This window comes from Bombina bombina, chromosome 7 (assembly GCF_027579735.1).
Source record: "Bombina bombina isolate aBomBom1 chromosome 7, aBomBom1.pri, whole genome shotgun sequence".
Lineage (NCBI taxonomy): Eukaryota > Metazoa > Chordata > Amphibia > Anura > Bombinatoridae > Bombina > Bombina bombina.
This window is the reverse complement of record NC_069505.1, coordinates 494,045,182-494,071,807: the sequence shown is the minus strand read 5'-3', so window position 1 is coordinate 494,071,807 and position 26,626 is coordinate 494,045,182.

Below are 26,626 nucleotides of genomic sequence, written 5' to 3'. Positions count from 1 at the left end.
CTGGGTACAATGGGTGCTAGGTATCATGTGTGCTAGGTACAATGTGTGCTAGGTTCAATGTGCGCTAGGTACCACGTGTGCTCGGCATGGCGGGTGTTGGGTACGGCGTGTGCTAGGTATAGCGTGAGTTAGGTACAGTGGGTGCTAGGTGTCATGTGTGCTAGGTACAATGTGTGCGGGGTATAATGTGTGCTAGGCACAGCGTCTGCTGGTTACAACGTGTGCTAGGTACAGTGTGTGCTAGGTTCAATGAATGCTAGGTACCGCGTGTGCTCGGCAAGGCGGGTGCTGGGTACGGCGTGTGCTAGGTATCATGTGTGCTAGGTACCGCGTGTGCTAAGCAAGCTGGGTGCTGGGTACGGCGTGTGCTAGGTATAGCGTGACCTAGGTACAGTGGGTGCTAGGTACGATATGTGCTAGGTACAATGTGTGCTAGGTACAGCGTGTGCTAGGTACAGCGTGTGCTAGGTTCAATGTGTGCTAGACACCGCGTGTGCTCGGCATAGCGGGTGCTGGGTACAGCGTGTGCTAGGTATCATGTGTGCTAGGTATCATGTGTGCTAGGTTCATCATGTGCTAGGTTCCGCGTGTGCTAAGCAAGGTGGGTGCTGGGTACGGCGTGTGCTAGGTATAGCGTGAGCTAGGTACAGTGGGTGCTAGGTACAGCGTGTGCTAGATTCAATGTGTGCTGGGCACCGCGTGTGCTCGGCATAGCAGTGTGCTGGGTACAGTCTGTGCTAGGTACAGTGGGTGCTAGGTATAGTGGGTGCCAGGTACAATGAGTGTTAGGTATAATGAGTGTTATGCACAATGTGTGCTAGGTATAATGTGGTTGCGGCGTGTGTCGAGTACAATGAGTGTTACGTACAGCGTGTTAGGTATAATGTGTGCTGGGTACGGTGTGTGTTAGGTGTAACGCGTACTAGGTGCAATGCGTACTAGGTGCAATGAGTGCTAGGTGTAACGAGTGCTAGATGCAATGAGTGCTGGGTTCAGTATGTGCTAGGCACAATGAGTGCTAGGTACAGTGGGTGCTAAGTACAATGTGTACTGGGTACAATGTGCATCTCACTTGTCTCTGGAATTTTTTGTCACCTGCATCACAAGTTGTTGACAGAACCTGCTCCTTAATCTATATGGACAAATCCATTAATAAATATTACTGCAACTTATACTGACTTGATCTCTGGAGCATTAAATTTAATTTATAAGTACCACCTCCCCCCCCCTCCCATATTCAGAGCCCACACCAGGGTTCAATCTTGGTGAATTATTTTCACCACAAATCTCTGCAATTTACTTATGGTGTATCAATGTTTTGACAGCTATTGCAACCGGACCTGCGTGTCCGATCCTTTTGTTTGTGTATGTTTGAACAGGGGTCCTGCGTGTCCCCAAGTGTTACCTTTCATTCTAAAATCGTATAAAAATTCATTTAAAAAAATAAATTAAAAAAAATCCATTTTCAAGCTACTAAGGTTTTTCGTCAATCTGCCCTTTTTGTGATGTTTGCTGGCAAATAAAAGGGCCAAAGGCTACATAAACTTTTCTCTGTTTGGTTGAGGAGTGTTATTTGGTTGGCTTATGAGACAGCTGGACAGCAGCTTCCTGAGAGGATTACGGCTCAATCAACTCGTGCTTTTTCTTCTTCTTGGGCCTTTAAAAACTAGACTTCCATGGAGCAAATTTGCAAGGCAGCCACTCGTTACTTTTTCAAAATTCTACAACTTTGATGTTTTTGCCTCAGCTGAGGCTTCCTTTGGAAGGAAAGTGCTTCAAGCAGTGGTGCCCTCAGTTTAGGTCCGCCTGCCGTTATTTCTCCCTCCCTTTCCATTCAGTGTCCTCTGGCTTGGGTATTGGTTCCCACTAGTAATTGAATAGATTTGTGAACTTTCCATGCCAGGAAAGAAAATAATTTATCAGGTAAGCATACATTTTGTTTATCGGCATAGGTTTGGGCCACTTATTTCTGCTGCCGGGTTGTTCAGACAGGCACTTAAGAATGCCTTAACCTTTGGATTGGCTCTGTGCAGATGCATATTTGTGGTTGCAGTCCCAGTGCCCAACAAGTCTAAACCTAAAATTCCCTATTTTGTTTACTTTCAAATTAAAAGTTAAAGATAAGGGGCTATGTTGGAGGGGGTTATATTCCTTGGCAGGGAGAGTCCACAAATTAATTTATTACTGTTGGGAATACAGCACCTGGTAACCAGGAGGAGGCAAAGACACCCCAGCCAAAGCATTAAGTATCCCTCCTACTTTTCCTATGTCAACTAGGAGGTTGGCGAATAAAGTTCTCTGAAGAAAAATGGATTTCAAGCCCTATAATGGGTAGTTTCCATGCAAGATAGGACTGGGGTTGTACTGTAGTCATGTAAGTCTCTTAGTAAGAGTATTGATGAATGCTAGCTCTGGATGTCGCAGGAAAACTTTCCTAGCCATCCTTCCTAGCACTCCTGGCAACCAGTTAAGCTTACACTGCTTTCCTTTCTACCTCTATCTGATAACCTCTTTAGAGGGTCTGGGGACAGAACTTTGATATCCTATAACAGGATATACGTTTTTAAGTAGCGGATCTTTTCAGTAATAGACTACTCTTATTATGGGACACATTTTGGCTGTCTTGGGCTCCGGAACTTTATTAAGGGCAAAAAAGGGTGTTTTGACACTGATTTGGCTTGTTTGAAGCTGCGATCATAGCTTTCAGTTAGCAACGTTTTTCACACGCATTCTCTCTCTGCAGGGGGCAGAATTCTCTGATCGCAGACCCGTGTAGTTTGCCGCACTGTTTTCCTCTCTCCACTGCTCCAACAATGATCGTAGGTGTCTGCAGCAGCTCTGATTTTACTCCGGATCAGGAGGTGCTGAGTGCCCTGGCCAGAACAGGGGTTATTTAGAGGTGCCGAAGCAGTTTTATATATCTAATAATCTGCATATTGATTACTGTTGGGTTTATTTTTCCTTAACTATGGAGGAATATATAGATTTTAATGTGGATGAATCTATTCCATCATTATGTCTTGCTGATAAATGTCTATATTAAGAAGAGCAAAAGGTTTGCCCCCTGCACAATTTTGTTCTACATGTTTGTCATCATTTTTAAAGCCTAAAAAAGACTAAGTCCCAGACTTCATTGGTAAAATTAACCCTTCAGGGCCTTCCACCTCTCTTGACTCTTGTCCAGGACATGCCACTCCTCAGCACAGTCTTCATCTGGGGGTATTTACCAGTGGACTTTGCAGCATAGTTACTATCATCTGTTACCGCTGCACTGAATGCATTACCTGTCTCGGGTAAAATAAAGAGAAAAGTAAATCACGTTTCCTCTGATCCCGGAATGAGTTCTCCTTTAGAGGCTGCATTGGTCAGTCTATCGCAGAAATCTGAAGATGATCGCTCCTCCCTTGCATCTGAGGGTGAGCTTTCTGCTTCTGACTCCACTGAGGAAAAAAAACCTGTGCCAGCTCGAATGGCGGACATTATTTCTAAGGAATGGGAGAAACCTGGGATTCCATTCTCCCCATCTACTAACTTTAAGAAGATGTTTGGAGTTTCATTCCCAGGCATCTGAGGGTGAGCTTTCTGCTTCTGACTCCACTGAGGAAAAAAAACCTGTGCCAGCTCGAATGGCGGACATTATTTCTAAGGAATGGGAGAAACCTGGGATTCCATTCTCCCCATCTACTAACTTTAAGAAGATGTTTGGAGTTTCATTCCCAAGGTGGATGTAGCTATTTCCACTCTGGCTAAGCGTACTTCTATTCCTCTTGAGGATTGTATCTCCTTCAGGGACCCCATGGACAGAAAGATGGAGGGGTACTTAAGGAGAATGTTTCACCAGATGGGACATTTTCAACCGGCTGCAGGCATAGCGGCGGTTGCTGGAGCCTCCACTTACTGGTGCGACTATCAGAGAAGGCTCTTAAGATAGCCTATTCTTTTATTTGTGATGCCAACATGCAGATTATCAGTCTTAATACCAAGTTGTAATGACTGTAATGTTTAACATAGGTCTATTTTATAAATAGTTTGTTGTGTAGCTGTAGCATTCAAACACTAATTGATATGAGACTTAACACTTGGTAATAAGAAATACAGCAATTTAGTGCAATGGAAATAAGCCAGGTAAAGAGTATAAATATATATATATATATATATATATATATATATATATATATATATATATATTAGCAAACAAAATAAGAACTTAGTAAATGAGGAACACTAAAGGTTGCAATTCCAATCAGAGCAGTGATCCAAAATAAGTAACAAGCAAGCAAGCATGGATTAGTAAGTTGCAGCTGTTAAAGACAAGTCTATATACAAGTAGTTAGCACAGTTAGTATACTTGCTTATCCGGTGGTATTTGGATGATGAATACTTGCTTCCCCTGAGATGATGTAGCTAGACTCCGGTAAGTAGAGCAGTTAGGTTCTGGCAGAAGGCAAGCAAACTTTAGATGAGCTGTGATAGTTTTACACAGCGTGTAGTAACTGATAATGGAAGAAAGCAGGCGGAGTGATACGTGTTGCAAGTAGATCCGGCAATCCAGGTAACTGAGGCTGCAATGATTACAGCAGCATGGAACAGAGACTGCAGCAGAGAGACACAGAAGCAGCACAGCTGATTATCAGGATTCAGTCAATCAAAGGAGAAAAAATAAGTAAATAAGTTGAGCTCAGGTGAATACTGGTAAATTCAGCAAAAAAGAGTTCCAATAACTCCAATACAAAAGTAAAAGTTATTAGAGGGTTAAATTCGACTTGAATATGAGACAGTAGACAGGGTACAATTCAGATACTCTGCTAAACAAAAGAATCAAGCAAAGAACCAAAAAGGAAATGAGGCTATATAGGGTAAATAGGCTGAGTTTACTAAAAGGAACATTACTTAAAGGGACATTACTTAAAGGGACATTACAGATCCCCCTGTTCAAGGCATCAGCTCCGAGGATGCAGAAGAAGGTTTAAGTGGATAACGCTTATGAAAATCAGCTATCCGCAATGGAGCATGGATATGAGAGTGTGGTACCCAGGAATCTTCCTCCTGACCATAACCCTTCCAACGTATAAGATATTCCAATTTCCTACGAAATATTCGGGAGTCAAGTATACAGTCAACCTCATATTCCTCATGATTTTCAAATTCAACAGGAGGAGGTGGTGACTTCTGACGGTTAAATTCAGAGGTACTTCTGTAAGGCTTCAGGAGCGAAACATGGAAAGAGGGATGTATGCCATATGACTGTGGTAGGTCTAAGACGAGGGTTGAAGGATTGAGGATATGTTTTACTGGAAAGGGTCCGATGAACTGACTTCCTAATTTCTTTGTTGGTATGTCGAGTTTCAAGGGCTTTGTAGATAGCCATACAAGGTCCCTTAACTTATAATCAGGACTAGGTCTATGTCTGGAATCATAATAATATTGTTGATCTGCCTTGGCTTTTTGCAGATGTTGTTTTAGGAGAAGTAAACTATCCTGTAGGTTCTTGATATAAGAAGAGGCTGATGGGGAGTCAGAAACATGTTTTGTAATTCGGATAGACTGCGGGTGATAACCATATGTAGCATAAAATGGTGTCATTTTAGTGGAACTGGAAACTGAATTGTTGTACGAGTACTCGGCCATTGGCAGATGTTCAAACCAATCATCCTGCAGATGTGATACATAACATCTGAGATATTGTTCCAGAATGCCGTTCACCCTTTCGGTAAGACCGTTTGTTTGAGGGTGGAATGAAGTTGATAGCCTAAGATGTATATATAGAGGGATTTACATAGATCCTTCCAAAAATGAGAAGTGAACTGTGATGCACGGGATAATGGAATGAGGCAGTCCATGGAGGTCGAACAATATGTTTAATAAAAGCATCAGCAGTTTCACTGGCAGTGGGTAAAGACTTCAGTGCTATGAAATGAGCTAATTTAGTTAAATGGTCAATAACCACCATGATTGTGTTGTGACCTTGTGAGAACAGAAGCTCAACTATGAAATCCATGGAAATAGTTGTCCATGGAATATCAGGTATGGGTAAGGGAGTAAGGAACCCGATGGGTTTCCTTTTTTCAGTTTTATATCTTGCACAGATGTCAAAGGTGCTGATATAATTCTGAATAGTTTCAGCCATCTTGGGCCACCAGAAATCTCTTTGTAGGAGTTCTTTAGTTTTATGAATTCCTTGATGACCGGATAATGGGGTATCATGATAATGGTTGAGGATTCTATGTCTGAGTGGTTGTGGAATGTATAAAGTATAAAGACCAGTTGGCTCTTTTACTAAATGTTTATGTTTAGGTATAACGTCAGTCTGTAAAGCTGTAATGATGTCCAGTTCTAAAGTACTCAAAGAACCAATTATTTTATGTGTGGGTATCAATTGTAAAAGTTGGTCATTAGGTGGTTTGTCGTTGTGTTGTCGTGAGAGCGCGTCAGCTTTAATATTCAGAACACCAGGTCTATAGGTAATTTGAAAATTGAATCTGTCTAGAAACAAAGACCAACGTACTTGGCGAGATGACAATGTTTTGTTCTGTTTTAAATACTGGAGATTTTTATGGTCTGTATATATCAAAAATGGTTTGTCAGTACCCTCTAAAATGTGTCTCCAAACTTCCAATGCACATTTAATAGCTAGCAATTCTTTATCGCCAACTGAATAATGTACCTCAGCTGGAAGTAATGTTCTGGAATAATAAGCAATGGGATGTGTCGGATGTCTTTCATCAATTCTCTGTGAAAGTACTGCACCTATTCCACAGTCAGAAGCATCAACCTCTACTATAAACTGACACGAGTGATCAGGTAAACTTAAAATAGGAGCTGAGGTGAAACAGACCTTCAAATAATTAAAAGCCTGATCTGCTTCAGGGGACCAGTGAAACTTCACATCCTTTTTTGTTAAATTTGTAAGAGGTTTAACTTTAATGGAAAAATTTTGGATAAATTTACGGTAAAAATTGGCAAAACCTAAAAAACGTTGCAAAGATCTTAAGCTAGTGGGTCTTGGCCAATTTTGAATAGCTGATAGTTTATCAGGGTCCATTTGTACCTTATCATGAGTAATTACATAACCCAAAAACTTTATTTTTTGAACATGAAACTGACATTTTTCGGCTTTTGCGAAAAGTCTATGGTCACGTAACCGTGTCAAAACCCATCTTAAATGCTTTATGTGTTCTTGTGTGTCTTTTGAATAAATTAAAATGTCATCAAGATAAATAATGACACATACATCAGTTAAGTCCTTAAAGGGACACTATACCCAAACATTTTCTTTCATGATTAAGGTAGAGAATACAATTTTAAACAACATTCCAATTTACTTCTATTACCTAATTTGCTTCATTTTTTAATGAAGAAATAGCAATGCACACGGTGAGCCAATCACAGGAGGCATCTATGTGCAGCTACCAATCAGCAGCTACTAAGCATATCTAGATATGATTTTCAGCAAAGAATATCAAGAGAATGAAGCAAAATAGATAATAGAAGTAAATTAGAAAGTTGTTTATAATTATATGCTCTTTCTAAATCATGAAAGAAAAAATTTGGGTTTCATGTCCCTTTAAATATCTCATTAACAAAGTGTTGAAAGGTGGCAGGGGCATTACAGAGCCCAAACGGCATCACCCTATATTCAAAAAGGCTGTATCTAGTTCTGAACGCGGTTTTCCACTCATCCCCGTCCTTGATCCTTATTAAATTGTAAGCGCCTTTCAAATCAAGTTTAGTAAAGATAGTAGCTCCGTTAAGGCGTTCAGGGAGTTCGGGGATGAGTAGGGGATAACGATTCTTTACTGTAACAGCATTGAGTGCTCTGTAATCTATGATGGGTCTTAACGAGGAATCTTTGTTAGTTACAAAAAATAAACCAGCAGCTGCTGGGGATATGGATGGAACTATAAAGCCTTTTCTAATATTATCATCCAAATACTCTCTTAAGTACTGTAACTCTTTCTGTGAGAGGGGATAAATCTTCCCATGCGGTACCTTGGCTCCTGGTACCAAATCTATGGGACAATCGAATGCCCTATGAGGTGGGAGTACCTCAGCTTCCTTTATATCGAATACCTCAAGTAGATCTTGGTAGTGATTTGGGATCTCTGAGTTTATAGTACCTAATATCTGATGTGGAAAACAAGTAGTGGTGCAATAATCTGACTCAAACTTAACAGTGGGAGTAACCAAATCTATACTTGGGTTATGTTTACTTATCCATGTGAAACCTAATATAACTGTGTGGAGAGTGGATGGAATTACATCAAAGCTAAGATATTCAGTATGCCCATGTGATGTGGTTATCATTAAAGGAACAGTATGTTGTGTTATTGGGCCAATGTGTATTAATGATCCATCAATAACTCTTCTAAAAACTGGATTTTGCTTTGTAACACACAGTATTTTATTATTTACAACAAATGAAGCATCTATAAAGCAGTCATATGCCCCAGAGTCTAGAATAGCGTCAGTCTTGACTTGTAGATGGTCCCACTGTAATGAGAGAGAAAGTGTTAAAGATTATCTGTGTAGTAGTGGAATATAAGTTTGTCAGTTTATAAACGAGAGAAGAGACAGATGCGCCACATGGCCCAATATTGTTTGATCCACAAAGATTAAACGATCAGGTTGTGTTAAATTAGACTCACAATCTTAGGAGCACTCCAGTTAGTGCAATGGGAGCAGTCTGGGATCTATAACAGTCACCCAGCAGACCGACCTCTTGGAGTAAAGATGGATAATCTGTGATAGAATACAAAAAGACACAAAGGTGCCTATATGGCCTAGTACAGTCTTATACCGAGGAGCAGTAGTATGTATGGTAAGAGATATACTCACAAAAGGTAATGCATCTCCATTGATGCTATTCAGACAGGAAGGGATCAATACAGTCACCCAACAGACTATGACAAGGCTTCCACAGGAGGCAATCAGCAGAGGTCCAGTGGACCAATATAGATCCAAAAAATACACAGTAGCAAGTGTTTAAGATAAAAAAGTATTAAACTTTACTAACAAAAATTAAAATCAAGCGACGCGTTTCTCAGCAGCTAGCTGTATCATCTTGTCAGTTTACCCTTCTTTTGTCGGTGTAGTATGGGGCAGGTGGCTACTGTATGCTCTTTACTTGCACAATATAGACAAAGGTTGGACAGGCGTCGTCTAGTCTTTTCTTCAGTAGTCAGCGGACCTTTAATTACACCAATTTCCATAGGAGTATGTGGAAAGTTTAATTTTTCTACTGGTGGTACTGACAATCTCTTGTTTGGTGTCTCAGATGAGAATCTTTCTAATCGTCTTTCTCTGAGTCAAGAGTTGTTGCTAATTTAATTAAACCATCTAAAGTATCTGGCATATCTAATCTGGATAACTCATCCTTTAAGGTTTCATTTAAACCTAATCTAAATTGATTTTTTAGTGCAATATCGTTCCATAATGAGTCTGTAGCCCACATTTGGAAGTCTGTTATGAAATCTTCCACTGGGCGCTTACCCTGTCTAAGCGCTCTTAACTTAGTCTCTGCCTGTATCTGGGTATTGCTGTCTTCATAAAGAGCACCCATGGCAGCAAATAATTGGTCTAATGAGTCTAAAATAGGATTGTTTGATTAAAAAAAACGATTTGCCCATGATCTTGGTTCTCCTGTGAGATAGGAAATTGTAGTGCATACCTTTATTTTATCTGAACAATAAGTTTTAGGCTTCATTGTGTATAGCAATAAACATGCATTCTTGAAATCTCTAAAGTCACACCTTTCCCTGAGAACAAGGCAGGATGGTTAATCTGTGGTTCAGGTGGTTCTGTGTGTTTTGATGCAGTTAAATCCTTAACTACATTTTTTAATGCAGTGTTTTCAGTCTGGAGATCAGTAAGAGCTCTGGCAAGATAATCCACTTTGTGGTTTAATGTATCAATCTCTGTTTGTACAGCCTGGGGATCCATTGCTACTGGTATATTTAGGCTTGATTATTATGTAATGACTGTAATGTTTAACATAGGTCTATTTTATAAATAGTTTGTTGTGCAGCTGTAGCATTCAAACACCAAATGATATGAGACTTAACACTTGGTATTAAGAAATACAGCAATTTAGTGCAATGGAAATAACCCAGGTAAAGAGTATAAATATATGTGTATATATATATATATATATATATATATATATATATATATATAATCTGTATATATATATATATATTAGCAAACAAAATAAGTACTTAGTAAATGAGGAACAGTAAAGGTTGCAATTCCAATCAGAGCAGTGATCCAAAATAAGTAACAAGCAAGCAAGCATGGATTAGTAAGTTGCAGCTGTTAAAGACAAGTCTATATACAAGTAATTAGCACTGTTAGTATACTTGCTTATCCAGTGGTATTTGGATGATGACTACTTGCTTACCCTGAGATGATGTAGCTAGACTCCGGTAAGTAGAGCAGTTAGGTTCTGGCAGAAGGCAAGCAAACTTTAGATGAGCTGTGATAGTTTTACACAGCGTGTAGTAACTGATAATGGAAGAAAGCAGGCGGAGTGATACGTGCTGCAAGTAGATCCGGCAATCCAGGTAACTGAGGCTGCAACGATTACAGCAGCATGGAACAGAGACTACAGCAGAGAGACACAGAAGCAGCACAGCTGATTATCAGGATGCAGTCAATCAAAGGTGAAAAAATAAGTAAATAAGTTGAGCTCAGGTGAATACTGGTAAATTCAGCAAAAGAGTTCCAATAACTCCAATACAAAAGTAAAAGTTATTAGAGGGTTAAATTCGACTTGAATATGAGACAGTAGACAGGGTACAATTCAGATACTCTGCTAAACAAAATAATCAAGCAAAGAACCAAAAAGGAAATGAGGCTATATAGGGTAAATAGGCAGAGTTTACTAAAAGGAACATTACTTAAAGGGACATTACTTAAAGGGACATTACACAAGTCTTCTGGTTTTCGCTGTCCTATCACGGAGAGTCTGTTTGGCGGATATGGTATTTAAATCCAGACTTCTTTCCTTAGCTTTAAAGGGAAAGACATTTGGTCCAGGCCTGGATTCTATTATTTCCACGGTGACCGGTGCGATGGGTGCTCTCAGGATAAAATTGGTAGATTCAAGGGTCGCCATTACAGTAATTTTAGTGCAAACAAGGGACAGCGGTCCCTGGTCTCCTCCAAATCGGAACAGCCCAATAGTACCTGGAAGCCTAGTCAATCTTGGAACAAGAACAAGACAAGACAATAAGCTGGCATGAAGGGGCGGCCTCAGATCTGGGACCCGGGTCATGTAGGGGTCCAGATTATCCTTTTTTCAGGGCGCTTGGTTTCACTATGTTCAGGATCCCTGGGTCTTGGATGTGGTCTCAAAGGGGTACAAAATAGATTTCAGATCTCTCCCTCCAAGAGTCAGATTCCTCCTGTCAAGGCTCTCTACAAATACAGAAAAGAGGGGGTAGCCTTTTTGAACTGCATAAAGGACCTATCATCTTTGGGAGTGATTGTTCCAGTGCCCCCTTCCGAATGGGGCCTAGGATTTTATTCAAACCTATTCGTTGGTTTCCAAGAAAGAGGGAACTTTTCATCCAATCCTAGGTGCCGATTTATCAAGCTCTGTATGCAGCTGTTTCGCGGAAACAGGAGTTAAGAAGCAGCGGTCTTAAGACCACTGCTTCTTAACTCGTCCACCACCTCTGAGGCGGCGGACAGCAATCTGTCCGATCGCTTAAGATCAGGTTGATTGTCACCCCCTGCTAGCGGCCGATTGGCCATGAATGTGCAGGGGGCGGCATTGCACAAGCATTTCTAGTGAAATGCTTGTGCAATGATATAGCACTACAGCGGATCATGTCCATCCACACATTGATAATTTGGCCCCCTAGACAAGTTCCTCAGGGTTCCTTCCTTCAAGATCCGTATCCATCCTTCCGTTGGTCCAGGAGGGTCAATTTATGACCGCTATAAATTTGAAGGATGTATATCGAAATGTTCCAATTCACAATAACCATTTCCAGTTGCTGAGGTTTGTTTTTCTGGACCAACATTTTCAGTTTGTGGCACTGCCCGTCGGATTTGCTACCGCTCCAAGGATTTTTACGAGGAATCGCGATGGCACCTTACTTAGAAGATATCTTGGTTCAAGCTCCATCTTTTCTTTTGGCAAAATCTCACACAGACTTTCTCTTGTGTCTTCTTCGGACCCACGGCTGTAAGATAAATCTGGGTAAGAGTTCTCTGGTCCCAATACCAGGGTGTGTTGCTGGGAATAATCATTGATTTTATGCCGATGCAGATTCCTAATGGATCAATATCGAACCAAGCTCCTTTCTGTGTCTCTCTCTACAGCCCACTGCCTGTCCCTCAGTGGGTCAATGTATATGGAGGTGGTTGGTCTCATGGTGGCTACCATGGATATTATTCCTTTTGATCGTTTTGCATCTGTGACCTCTACAACTATGTATATTTAGGCAATGGAATGGTGATCATTCCGACCTGTCTCAACAGTTCAACCTGGATAGCCATACGAGGGGTTCTCTCTCCTGGTGGCTCTGCAGGATGAGCTGTCTCAAGGCATTGTGGGAGATATTGACTATGGACGTCAGTTTTCTTGGCTGGGGGCGGGTTGGGGTCCCCTGAAGGTTCAGGAATTTTCGCTCCCCATCAACATGGAATTTAGAACCATCTTCCATGCTCTGTTGGCTTGGCCTCAACTTCGATCTGTCCAATTTATTAGATTCCAATTGGACATAATTATAACATCTGTGACTTATATCAATCATCAAGAGGGAAGACGGAGTTTCCTGGCTATTGAGGAAGGTCTCACATCCTTCAGTGGACGGAGTCTCACAATTGCCATCTCGGGCAATTCATATCCCGGGGTGGATAATTGAGAAGCCGACTTCCTAAGCAGACAGACTTTACATCCCGGGGAGTGGTGCCTTCATCAGGAAGTGTCATGTTGTCTTGTCTCAATACCAAGCTGCCCAGAATACGGGTTGAGATAAAGGGATCCACAAGCAGTGTTGGTGGATGCGTCAGTGGTTTCGTGGGAGTTCAAGCTTATTTATCTGTTTCCTCCATTTGCTCTCCTTCCCCGGATGATTGCTCGCATCAAACAGGAGTGGGCCTCTGTGATTCTGATTGCTCCAGCATGGCCTCGCAGAACTTGGTTCGCAGACCTAGTGAAGATGTCTTACGCTCCTCCATGGAGGTTGCCTCAGCGAGTAGACCTTCTGCTCCCAGGTCTATTCCTTTACCAAAATCTAGATTTCTTTTCAATGGCATGGAGAGTCCACAACTCCATTCATTACTGTTGGGAAAATTCACCACCTGGCCACCAGGAGGAGGCAAAGACATCCCAGCCAGAGCAAAGACATCCCACTACCCAGTCATTATTTGCCTTTGTAACTAGGAGGAAGGGAAGATGGTGCTCTGAAGATAATTGTCCTTTAGTGGGTAGCTTCCCTTTAAGATAGGAATGGGGTTTATGCTGTGTCCATGTAAACCTCTTAGTAAGCTACTGGTAGCTGCTAGATGTCGCAGGGAACTTCTCTCTCCTCATTCTAGCAATCTTTGCTAACACCCCCAACTGGCAACCAGTGTCATCTTACACTGCTTTCCTTTTTGTCTCAGGTTCCTGTCAGAAGTCTGGATGAAGCTATTAGACCCTGGAGGTAAGTCCTTTTGACTTATTTAGTCCTTTCCCATAGCACATCAGGGAAGGGGGGGGGGGTCATTTATAGGTGACCAGCTGGCACCTCTTGACCTTATAGAATGGTCTGGGGACATTAGTTATATCTTCTGCTGAGGATATAATTTTAATCTGAGCAGCCTGGAGTTCCCTACTCACATGCAGCCTTATATAGCGGCGGAGATAACCGGTTTCTCCTGAACATGATCTGGTGTGCAGATTCGCATTAGTTCCTCAGTAAGAATGTGGTTACTCCTTAATTTGATCATATTTTGCTTTGCTGCCTCTTTATCCAGCATACCCCCAGTGGGGAGATGCACTTTTCCCTGCCACGGACTGTGTTAATGTGCGTGGAAAGAGGTTCTATATGCAGGTTACAGCTATTCAAAAGGAACCCTACATCGCAGTCGTGAAGGTTAAGTCGTTGCCTTTATAATCAGGCACAACTTTTATCCCTCTAGATTTATTCCCCTCCTTTCTTGTAAATTTTGACCTCAGACTGAGGCCAGTTTTAGAGTGAGGAACTGGTAGGGATGTGGAAACGCAAGACCGCTTTGATGTGGTCCCTGTACTGCGCCATTACTGCGTGAGGTGGGGCCAGTAACACGAGCCTCTGCAGGGGTCTGATCGCCTGGCTAATGCTTGTTAAGTATCTTTAGAGGAGACAGGATCGATGGGGTCTAAAAAGACTGCCTGACTGTGCAGTTCGCTCACGCTCCTCCGGTCTCTCTTCCACATTTAGTGGGACTGGCGATGTTAGCGCTGTTCTAGATTTACATCAGCCGGCTTCTGGCTGCCTTTGTTTCTGGGAGAGCCCATCAGACAGGATGCATGATTTTGGCTGCTGGTCACAGCACTGAATGAGGTACATCTATAGGACATTGGGGATTTCTCAGGGGTCCAAGGTTCTTCCCTTTATTTAAAACGCATATCCGTCTTGTGTTTTTCTGAGGTACAGGGTTTAGGGCTATTTGGTGGCGATCGCTATGCGCACCAATAGCTCAACACCTTGCTTTGTCATGCACTTTGTAGAGGCAAGTTCTCATGAAAGTTTTTTTTTTAAATTATTATGCTCCTAATAGATTTCCCTGCAACGTTAACCTTCATAGTGGTACTCGCAATGCGCCCATTGGCTTATATGTTTGTTTGTTTTTACGCCATCTTTTTATCTATTTTGTTTTGGTACACATTTCAGTCTGTACTTCCTGCCACGGGCAATGTTTTTGGCACCCTTTGTTGTATCGGCACCATAGGGGTTTTGTATATGACCTCTGGTGCGATGTTATGTCTCAGTTACTGTGTAAATTAATTTGGAAATGAGTTATTTTTAAACAATTGTTTTCTCTCCCTGGTCCTCAGTCAAGAGGGGTTAGTAACCTATACATGTATGAATAATTCCATGATGGGAATGGGGGTTGAGTTGCTTTGTTCACAAGGCTTATTTATTGTTTATTACATTAAGGCAATATTTAACTATTTGCATTATTTATGTATTTTATTTATAATTGCTGCAGCATCTATTTGTATTATGTAAAATACATATTTATTTAGTGGTTCTTAGAACTATTATATGAATAATTTAATGCTTATATATTAATGTATAAGGGTGCAATATTACAATCTCTCTCATAGCGAGAAGATTTTCAGCACTGGCTTTCAACTTTTATTGTATTATGTATGATACATTTTTAGTTTAGTAATTCTTGATCACTTATATGATTAATATCATACTTATAGTTTTTATATCAATCTCTCATAGTGAGGAGATTTACAGCCATGTCTGTTGCCGCACATATTTGTGGATTTTTCTTAGTAATTTAGAAATCTAATATGTTTAATTTCTTACTTATATTTTGTATGTATAGTGGTGCAATATTCCTAGCTCTCTCATGGTGAGGAGATTTACAGCTCCGTCTGTGGTAGCATCTACTTGTATTATGTAAAATACATTCAGCCAGATTATGAGTTTTGAGCGCTATAGGGAAATTAACGACGCAACATTTTCGGCGGTATTTCACCTCCCTGTAGCGCTGCTATTACAGGTTTGCAAAAAGCAGGCTTGTGCGGGCGATTTGGTGGCGTTGAGCTCCATGCTTCACCCAAATACAAGTGCTGCTTTGACGTGCTTGTGCACAATTTCCCCATAGACATCATTGAGGAGAGCCGGCAAAAAAAAAAGCCTAACACCTGCGATCAGGGGGGAAAAAGCTCCGTAAAGCAGCCCCATTAATGTCTATGGGGAAAGATTAAGTTATGTTTAAACCTAACATAAAAACCACGTCTAAACACCCCTAATCAGCCGCACCCGACATAGTCACCACCTACATAATGGTATTAACCCCTAATCTGCCGCCCTTAACATCGCCGCCACCTACATTACAGTTATTAACCCCTAATCTGCTGCCCCCAATGTCGCCGCCACTATACTAACGTTATTAACCCCTAAACCTCTGGTCTAAAACATCACTAACACTAAATAAATATATTAACCCCTAAACCTAACCCTAACGTAACCCTAACACCCCCTAACTTAAATATAATTAAAATAAATCTAAATACAACTTACTATTATTACCTAAATAATACCTATTTAAAACTAAATACTTACCTGTAAAAGAAAACCTAAGCTAGCTACAATATAACTAATAGTTATTTTGTAGCTAGCTTAGGTTTTATTTTTATTTCAGAGGTAAGTTTGTATTTATTTTAACTAAGTAGACTAGTTAGTAAATAGTTATTAACTATTTAATAAATACCTAGTTAAAATAAATACAAAATTACCTGTGAAATAAAACCTAACCTGCCTTACACTAAAACCTAACATTACAATCAAATAAATTAAATTAATAAAATACAATTATCTAAATTAGAAAAAAAATAAACACTAAATTAAACAAAATAAAAAACGAAACTATTAAAGATAAAAACAAATTACTCCTAATAGCCCTATCAAAATAAAAAAGTCCCCCCCCCAAATAAAAAAAAAAACCCTAGCCTAAACTAAACTAACAATAGCCCTTAAAATGGGACATAGCCGCGAAGAAATCAGCTCTTTTACCTGTAAAAAAAAAAATACAAACAACCCCCAACAGTAAAACCCACCACCCACATAACCAAACCCCCCAAATAAAAACCTAGCTAAATAAACCTAAGCTAACCATTGCCCTGAATAGACATTGCCCTTAAAAGGGCCTTTAGCTCTTTTACTGCCCAAATCCTAACCTAAAAATAAAACCCACCCAATAAACCCTTAAAAAAACCAAACACTAGCCCCAACGATCCACTTACAGTTCTCAAAGACCGGACATCCATCCTCACCCAGGCGGCAGAAGTCTTCATCCAAGTGGGCAGAAGTCCTCATCGAAGCCGGCAGAAGTCTTCATCCAGGCAGAAGTCTTCATCCAAGCGGGCAGAAGTCTTCATCCAGACGGCATCTTCTATCTTCATCCATCCGTCGTAGAGCGGGTCCATCTTCTAGACATCCGGTGCGGAGCATCCTCTTCTTCCTATGGTCAACGTAGAATGAAGTTTCCCTTTAAGGTACGTCATCCAAGATGGCGTCCCTTACATTCTGATTGGCTGATAGAATTCTATCAGCCAATCGGAATTAAAGGGGAAAAAATCCTATTGGCTGTTGCAATCAGCCAATAGGATTGAGCTTTCATCCTATTTGCTGATCCAATCATTGGATCAGCCAATAGGATGAAAGCTCAATCCTATTGGCTGATTGCAACAGCCAATAGGATTTCTTCACCTTTAATTCCTATCAGCCAATCGGAATGTAAGGGACGCCATCTTGGATGACGTACCTTAAAGGGAAACTTCATTCTACGTTGACCATCGGAAGAAGAGGATGCTCCACGCCAGAAACTGTAAGTGGATCGTCGGGGGTTAGTGTTAGGTTTTTTTAAGGGTTTATTGGGTGGGTTTTATTTTTAGATTAGGGTTTGGGCAGTAAAAGAGCTAAATACCCTTTAAGGCCAATGCCCATCCAAATGCCCTTTTCAGGGCATTGGTTAGCTTAGGTTTATTTAGCTAGGTTTTTATTTGGGGGGTTTGGTTGTGTGGGTGGTGGGTTTTACTGTTGGGGGGTTGTTTGTATTTATTTTTTTTACAGGTAAAAGAGCTTGGGGCAATGCCCCACAAAAGGCCCTTAAAACTCATAACTACTGAATTTAGATGGCGGTACAGATCTTGTAATTTTAGGCTGTACCGCTCACTTTTTGGCCTCACCACAAAACTCGTAATACCGGCGCTATGGGAGTTCCATTGATAAAGGACTTTTCTTAAAGTGCGGTACTGACGTTGCGTGACGGACAAAAAGGTGTGCGGTACACCTATACCTGCAAGACTTGTAATAGCGGCGTTAGGGAAAAAGCATCGTTATGGGCCATAACAATGCTTTTTCACTCATAACGCAAAACTCGTAATCTAGCTGATAGTTATCTTAGTGATTCTTAGAACACTTAAGATGTTCATTTTATGTTTCACATGTTTGTTGAAAATGTATACCCTCTTATTAGCGAGAGTAAGGAATGTAAGTACTCTGTGTTTTTATCTGAGCAGTACATAGCTTTCTCTAAAATTAAATTAGATTTGAAACTACGCCTAAGGAAGCTGATTTTTCTTATTCCAAGTTGTGACAATGGGGGGTAGTTATCAAGCCGTCAACCTCAAATACGCTGGAATTCCGCAGCGTATTTGTGGCGAGGCTGATTCGCCTTAGTTATCAAAGGCTCGAGACCGGCAAAAGTAGAATTTTGTGACGTAAACTTCGATCCGCCGGACTCAGTCCGACACAGATCGATTCTTACGTCACTCCAGATGTTCCGCACACAATCTGACTACTTTTGCTAGTTATCAAATGACTAGCAGGTACGCTCGGCACTTTTACGGCCCAGCGTACCTGGTTTTCAAACCGCCACCCCTGGAGGCGGCGGATCCCATAGGAATCAATGGGAGTCTGACCATAGCGAAAGTACAAGTTCGCTGCTGACAGACATCCCATTGATTTCTATGGGAGCTGTCTGCACCTAACACCCTAACATGTCTAAACACCACTAATCTGCCCCCCCTACACCGCCGCAACTAAATAAAGTTATTACCCCCTAAACCGCCGCTCCCGGAGCCCACCGCAAGCTACTCTATACATATTAACCCCTAAACCGCCGCTCCCGGAGCCCACCGCAACTATAATAAATGTATTAACCCCTAAACCGCCGCTCCCTGAACCCGCCGCAACCTATATTAAATGTATTAACCCCTATCCTGCCCCCCCTACACCGTTGCCACCTATAATAAATTTATTAACCCCTAATCTGCCCCCCCTACACCGTCGCCACCTATAATAAATTTATTAACCCCTATCCTGCCCCCTACTACGCCGCCGCCACTGTAATAAAATTATTAACCCCTAAACCTAAGTCTAACACTAACCCTAACGCCCCCCTAACTTAAATATTAATTAAATAAATCTAAATAATATTTTTATTATTAACTAAATTAATCCTATTTAAAACTAAATACTTACCTGTAAAATAAACCCTAATATAGCTACAATATAAATAATAATTATATTGTAGCTATCTTAGGATTTATATTTATTTTACAGGTAACTTTGTATTTATTTTAGCTAGTTAGAATAGTTATTAAATAGTTATTAACTATTTAATAACTACCTAGCTAAAAGAAATACAAAATTACCTGTAAAATAAATCCTAACCTAAGTTCAATTAAACCTAATACTACACTATCATTAAATTAATTAAATAAACTACCTACAAATAACTACAATTAAATACAATTACATAAACTAACTAAAGTACAAAAAATAAAAAAGCTAAGTTACAAAAAATAAAAAAATAAGTTACAAACATTTTAAAAATATTACAACAATTTTAAGCTACTTACACCTAATCTAAGCCCCCTAATAAAATAACAAACCCCCCCAAAATAAAAAAATGCCCTACCCTATTCTAAATTAAATAAAGTTCAAAGCTCTTTTACCTTACCAGCCCTTAAAAGGGCCATTTGTGGGGGCATGCCCCAAAAAGTTCAGCTCTTTTGCCTGTAAAAGAAAAATACAACCCCCCCCCAACATTAAAACCCACCACCCACATACCCCTAATCTAACCCAAACCCCCCTTACAAAAACCTAACACTAATCCCCTGAAGATCATCCTACCTTGAGTCGTCTTCACTCAGCCAAGCAGCGATGGAACCGAAGTGGACATCCGGAGCGGAAGAAGTTAATCCTCCAAGCGGCGCTGAAGAAGTCTTCGATCCGGGCGATGTCATCTTCCAAGAGGCGCTGAAGAGGTCTTCTATCCGGGCGATGTCATCTTCCAAGCCGGGTCTTGAATCTTCCTCCCGCTGACGCGGAACCTCCATCTTCACCGACGGACTACGACGAATGAAGGCTCCTTTAAGGGACGTCATCCAAGATGGCGTCCCCTCAATTCCGATTGGCTGATAGGATTCTATCAGCCAATCGGAATTAAGGTAGGAAAAATCTGATTGGCTGATGGAATCAGCCAATCAGATTGAGCTCGCATTCTATTGGCTGATCGGAACAGCCAATAGAATGCGAGCTCAATCTGATTGGCTGATTGGCTGGTCTTAATGATGCACCCATAGTATGCTTTTCTTTCTGGGAGTTGAACAATATTTTATTATCCTCTACTGCAGCATTTCTTTCATGTAATTAGCAAGAGTCCATGAGCTAGTGACGTATGGGATATACATTCCTACCAGGAGGGGCAAAGTTTCCCAAACCTCAAAATGCCTATAAATACACCCCTCACCACACCCACAATTCAGTTTTACAAACTTTGCCTCCGATGGAGGTGGTGAAGTAAGTTTGTGCTAGATTCTACGTTGATATGCGCTCCGCAGCAAGTTGGAGCCCGGTTTTCCTCTCAGCGTGCAGTGAATGTCAGAGGGATGTGAGGAGAGTATTGCCTATTTGAATGCAGTGATCTCCTTCTACGGGGTCTATTTCATAGGTTCTCTGTTATCGGTCGTAGAGATTCATCTCTTACCTCCCTTTTCAGATCGACGATATACTCTTATATATACCATTACCTCTGCTGATTCTCGTTTCAGTACTGGTTTGGCTTTCTACAAACATGTAGATGAGTGTCCTGGGGTAAGTAAATCTTATTTTCTGTGACACTCTAAGCTATGGTTGGGCACTTTATTTATAAAGTTCTAAATATATGTATTCAAACATTTATTTGCCTTGACTCAGAATGTTCAACTTTCCTTATTTTCAGACAGTCAGTTTCATATTTGGGATAATGCATTTGAATCAATCATTTTTCTTACCTTAAAAATTTGACTTTTTTTCCCTGTGGGCTGTTAGGCTCGCGGGGGCTGAAAATGCTTCATTTTATTGCGTCATTCTTGGCTCGGACTCTTTTGGCGCAAAAATTCTATTTCCATTTCCGGCGTCATATGTGTCGCCGGAAGTTGCGTCATTTTTTTGACGTTATTTTGCGCCAAAAATGTCGGCGTTCCGGATGTGGCGTCATTTTTGGCGCCAAAAGCATTTAGGCGCCAAATAATGTGGGCGTCTTATTTGGCGCGAAAAAATATGGGCGTCGCTTTTGTCTCCACATTATTTTAGTCTCATTTTTCATTGCTTCTGGTTGCTAGAAGCTTGTTCTTTGGCATTTTTTCCCATTCCTGAAACTGTCATTTAAGGAATTTGATCAATTTTGCTTTATATATATGTTGTTTTTTCTCTTACATATTGCAAGATGTCCCACGTTGCATCTGAGTCAGAAGATACTACAGGAAAATCGCTGTCTAGTGCTGAATCTACCAAAGCTAAGTGTATCTGCTGTAAACTTTTGGTAGCTATTCCTCCAGCTGTTGTTTGTATTGATTGTCATGACAAACTTGTTAAAGCAGATAATATTTCCTTTAGTAAAGTACCATTGCCTGTTGCAGTTCCTTCAACATCTAAGGTGCAGAATGTTCCTGATAATATAAGAGATTTTGTTTCTGAATCCATAAAGAAGGCTATGTCTGTTATTTCTCCTTCTAGTAAAACGTAAAAAATCTTTTAAAACTTCTCTCCCTACAGATGAATTTTTAAATGAACATCATCATTCTGATTCTGATGACTCCTCTGGTTCAGAGGATTCTGTCTCAGAGGTTGATGCTGATAAATCTTCATATTTATTTAAAATGGAATTTATTCGTTCTTTACTTAAAGAAGTACTAATTGCTTTAGAAATAGAGGATTCTGGTCCTCTTGATACTAATTCTAAACGTTTGGATAAGGTATTTAAAGCCCCTGTGGTTATTCCAGAAGTTTTTCCTGTTCCTAATGCTATTTCTGCAGTAATTTCCAAAGAATGGGATAAATTGGGTAATTCATTTACTCCTTCTAAACGTTTTAAGCATTTATATCCTGTGCCGTCTGACAGATTAGAATTTTGGGACAAGATCCCTAAAGTTGATGGGGCTATTTCTACCCTTGCTAAACGTACTACTATTCCTACGTCAGATGGTACTTCGTTTAAGGATCCTCTAGATAGGAAAATTGAATCCTTTCTAAGAAAAGCTTATCTGTGTTCAGGTAATCTTCTTAGACCTGCTATATCTTTGGCTGATGTTGCTGCAGCTTCAACTTTTTGGTTGGAAACTTTAGCGCAACAAGTAACACATCGTGATTCTCATGATATTATTATTCTTCTTCAGCATGCTAATAATTTTATCTGTGATGCCATTTTTGATATTATCAGAGTTGATGTCAGGTTTATGTCTCTAGCTATTTTAGCTAGGAGAGCTTTATGGCTTAAAACTTGGAATGCTGATATGGCTTCTAAATCAACTTTACTTTCCATTTCTTTCCAGGGTAACAAATTATTTGGTTCTCAGTTGGATTCCATTATTTCAACTGTTACTGGTGGGAAAGGAACTTTTTTACCACAGGATAAAAAATCTAAAGGTAAAAACAGGGCTAATAATCGTTTTCGTTCCTTTCGTTTCAACAAAGAACAAAAGCCTGATCCTTCATCCTCAGGAGCAGTTTCAGTTTGGAAACCATCTCCAGTCTGCAATAAATCCAAGCCAGCTAGAAAGGCAAAGCCTGCTTCTAAGTCCACATGAAGGTGCGGCCCTCATTCCAGCTCAGCTGGTAGGGGGCAGGTTACGTTTTTTCAAGGAAATTTGGATCAATTCTGTTCACAATCTTTGGATTCAGAGCATTGTTTCAGAAGGGTACAGAATTGGTTTCAAGATGAGACCTCCTGCAAAGAGATTTTTTCTTTCCCGTGTCCCAGTAAATCCAGTAAAAGCTCAAGCATTTCTGAAATGTGTTTTAGATCTAGAGTTGACTGGTGTAATTATGCCAGTTCCAGTTCCGGGAACAGGGGATGGGGTTTTATTCAAATCTCTTCATTGTACCAAAGAAGGAGAATTCCTTCAGACCAGTTCTGGATCTAAAAATATTGAATCGTTATGTAAGGATACCAACGTTCAAGATGGTAACTGTAAGGACTATCTTGCCTTTTGTTCAGCAAGGGAATTATATGTCCACTATAGATTTACAGGATGCATATCTGCATATTCCGATTCATCCAGATCATTATCAGTTCCTGAGATTCTCTTTTCTGGACAAGCATTACCAGTTTGTGGCTCTGCCGTTTGGCCTAGCTACAGCTCCAAGAATTTTTACAAAGGTTCTCGGTGCCCTTCTGTCTGTAATCAGAGAACAGGGTATTGTGGTATTTCCTTATTTGGACGATATCTTGGTACTTGCTCAGTCTTTACATTTAGCAGAATCTCATACGAATCGACTTGTGTTGTTTCTTCAAGATCATGGTTGGAGGATCAATTTACCAAAAAGTTCTTTGATTCCTCAGACAAGGGTAACCTTTCTGGGTTTCCAGATGGATTCAGTGTCCATGACTCTGTCTTTAACAGACAAGAGACGTCTAAAATTGATTACAGCTTGTCGAAACCTTCAGTCACAATCATTCCCTTCGGTAGCCTTATGCATGGAAATTCTAGGTCTTATGACTGCTGCATCGGACGCGATCCCCTTTGCTCGTTTTCACATGCGACCTCTTCAGCTCTGTATGCTGAAGCAATGGTGCAAGGATTACACGAAGATATCTCAAACAATATCTTTAAAACCGATTGTTCGACACTCTCTAACATGGTGGACAGATCACCATCGTTTAATTCAGGGGGCTTCTTTTGTGCTTCCGACCTGGACTGTAATTTCAACAGATGCAAGTCTCACAGGTTGGGGAGCTGTGTGGGGATCTCTGACGGCACAAGGAGTTTGGGAATCTCAGGAGGTGAGATTACCGATCAATATTTTGGAACTCCGTGCAATTTTCAGAGCTCTTCAGTTTTGGCCTCTTCTGAAGAGAGAATCGTTCATTTGTTTTCAGACAGACAATGTCACAACTGTGGCATACATCAATCATCAAGGAGGGACTCACAGTCCTCTGGCTATGAAAGAAGTATCTCGAATTTTGGTTTGGGCGGAATCCAGCTCCTGTCTAATCTCTGCGGTTCATATCCCAGGTATAGACAATTGGGAAGCGGATTATCTCAGTCGCCAAATGTTGCATCCGGGCGAATGGTCTCTTCACCCAGAGGTATTTCTTCAGATTGTTCAAATGTGGGAACTTCCAGAAATAGATCTGATGGCGTCCCATCTAAACAAGAAACTTCCCAGGTATCTGTCCAGATCACGGGATCCTCAGACGGAGGCAGTGGATGCATTATCACTTCCTTGGAAGTATCATCCTGCCTATATCTTTCCGCCTCTAGTTCTTCTTCCAAGAGTAATCTCCAAGATACTGAAGGAATGCTCGTTTGTTCTGCTGGTAGCTCCGGCATGGCCTCACAGGTTTTGGTATGCGGATCTTGTCCGGATGGCCTCTTGCCAACCGTGGACTCTTCCGTTAAGACCAGACCTTCTGTCACAAGGTCCTTTTTTCCATCAGGATCTGAAATCCTTAAATTTAAAGGTATGGAGATTGAACGCTTGATTCTTGGTCAAAGAGGTTTCTCTGACTCTGTGATTAATACTATGTTACAGGCTCGTAAATCTGTATCTCGAGAGATATATTATAGAGTCTGGAAGACTTATATTTCTTGGTGTCTTTCTCATCATTTTTCTTGGCATTCTTTTAGAATACCGAGAATTTTACAGTTTCTTCAGGATGGTCTAGATAAGGGTTTGTCCGCAAGTTCTTTGAAAGGACAAATCTCTGCTCTTTCTGTTCTTTTTCACAGAAAGATTGCTATTCTTCCTGATATTCATTGTTTTGTACAAGCTTTGGTTCTTATAAAAACCTGTCATTAAGTCAATTTCTCCTCCTTGGAGTTTGAATTTGGTTCTGGGAGCTCTTCAAGCTCCTCCGTTTGAACCTATGCATTCATTGGACATTAAATTACTTTCTTGGAAAGTTTTGTTCCTTTTGGCCATCTCTTCTGCCAGAAGAGTTTCTGAATTATCTGCTCTTTCTTGTGAGTCTCCTTTTCTGATTTTTCATCAGGATAAGGCGGTGTTGCGAACTTCTTTTGAATTTTTACCTAAAGTTGTGAATTCCAACAACATTAGTAGAGAAATTGTGGTTCCTTCATTATGTCCTAATCCTAAGAATTCTAAGGAGAAATCGTTGCATTCTTTGGATGTTGTTAGAGCTTTGAAATATTATGTTGAAGCTACGAAATCTTTCCGTAAGACTTCTAGTCTATTTGTTATCTTTTCCGGTTCTAGAAAAGGCCAGAAAGCTTCTGCCATTTCTTTGGCATCTTGGTTGAAATCTTTAATTCATCTTGCCTATGTTGAGTCGGGTAAAACTCCGCCTCAGAGAATTACAGCTCATTCTACTAGGTCAGTTTCTACTTCCTGGGCGTTTAGGAATGAAGCTTCGGTTGACCAGATTTGCAAAGCAGCAACTTGGTCCTCTTTGCATACTTTTACTAAATTCTACCATTTTGATGTATTTTCTTCTTCTGAAGCAGTTTTTGGTAGAAAAGTACTTCAGGCAGCGGTTTCAGTTTGAATCTTCTGCTTATGTTTTTCGTTAAACTTTATTTTGGGTGTGGATTGTTTTCAGCAGGAATTGGCTGTCTTTATTTTATCCCTCCCTCTCTAGTGACTCTTGTGTGGAAAGATCCACATCTTGGGTAGTCATTATCCCATACGTCACTAGCTCATGGACTCTTGCTAATTACATGAAAGAAAACATAATTTATGTAAGAACTTACCTGATAAATTCATTTCTTTCATATTAGCAAGAGTCCATGAGGCCCGCCCTTTTTTTGTGGTGGTTATGATTTTGTATAAAGCACAATTATTCCAATTCCTTATTTTATATGCTTTCGCACTTTTTTATCACCCCACTTCTTGGCTATTCGTTAAACTGAATTGTGGGTGTGGTGAGGGGTGTATTTATAGGCATTTTGAGGTTTGGGAAACTTTGCCCCTCCTGGTAGGAATGTATATCCCATACGTCACTAGCTCATGGACTCTTGCTAATATGAAAGAAATGAATTTATCAGGTAAGTTCTTACATAAATTATGTTTTTTCTTTTTCTTTTTTTAACTCCATATATTTCTATGAGATATATCAGTATTTTATTAGCCTTTGCTGCTGTCATATTTATTGCTATGCACTGATACATAATTCTTTTAAAAAATACTACAGTAGGTTACAGATCTCTGTAGTTATTATTGTTTTCCAATACCATATTTTTCTTTCTATGAGATATAACAGTATTTCTTTCTTTTTGATTTTTAAGGAACCCCAAACTCCCCCCCCCCCAGCCTGGGAGGCTCACATTCAAAGTCACAATCTCCCACGATGACTTCAAAAGGCACATGCCTTGGAACATCTGGAATCTACTGTAGAATCCCCAAAAGAGAAACTATATTTTATTGCACTGCAATAAATAACTGAAGCAGAGGAAAAACAA